General features: G+C 36.5%; 1 non-coding gene across 1 annotated transcript; it reads left to right on the top strand.

The window, feature by feature from the left end:
* The first annotated feature begins 402 nt into the window (after positions 1-402).
* TRNAA-AGC (transfer RNA alanine (anticodon AGC)) lies at positions 403-474 on the top strand. The gene has a single exon. It is a non-coding gene; the product is annotated as a tRNA-Ala (tRNA).
* Positions 475-790: the final 316 nt, after the last annotated feature.

The raw sequence follows: 790 nt of genomic DNA, 5'->3' as shown, positions 1-790 counted from the left end.
AGCTGGAGGATTTGTGGATAGGAGAGACCCTTCTCTTATTTGGCCTCAGTTTTCCATCTATAAAGTGAGGGCATTTTTGCAGAAAAGTGGTTTTGTGTAACCTTTATTTTCTTTTTTATTTTATTTTACATCTTTTTTTGCTTTAAGTAGGTAATGCCTGCATGATAAAATACTCAAGTATACAAAAAGCATAGAAAGAAAAGTAAATTACTTTCATTTCTAACTCCTACCTCCGCATATACACTCTCTGCATTACCCACTCCCCACTCCTCTCTCCCCCCCCCCCCCCCAAAAAAAAGAAACTCTCCTGGCTATCACTGTAACCAGTAGTTTTCTTTTAGGGGAGCAAATTTCTGTTTTCTTTCATGAAAGCAGTGTAGCAAAGCAGTACTAGCAGCAGGTGGGGATGTAGCTCAGTGGTAGAGCGCATGCTTAGCATGCATGAGGTCCTGGGTTCGATCCCCAGCATCTCCATCCTGTTTGTATCCTTGCTTGGGGAAATAGATTTCTTTGTTACAGCCACACCACTTACTTTATAATCTGCAAACTAATCATCTTGCTTGGAGGTAAGCACTTATGTTTTTTTCCTGGTTTGCTTGTAATTCTTCTGTTTTCTTTTTTAAATTTACTTATAATTGACATATAGCATTGTATCAGTTTCAGGTGTACAAATATAATAATTACATATTTGTATATATTGTGAGATTATCACTACCATAAGTATAGTTAACATCTGTCACCATACATAGTAAAAAAAAAAATCATTGTTCTTGTGATGAGAACTTTTAAG

This window comes from Prionailurus viverrinus, chromosome E3 (genome assembly GCF_022837055.1).
Source record: "Prionailurus viverrinus isolate Anna chromosome E3, UM_Priviv_1.0, whole genome shotgun sequence".
Classification (NCBI taxonomy): Eukaryota; Metazoa; Chordata; class Mammalia; order Carnivora; family Felidae; genus Prionailurus; species Prionailurus viverrinus.
This window is presented reverse-complemented; position numbering and strand designations above follow the sequence as displayed.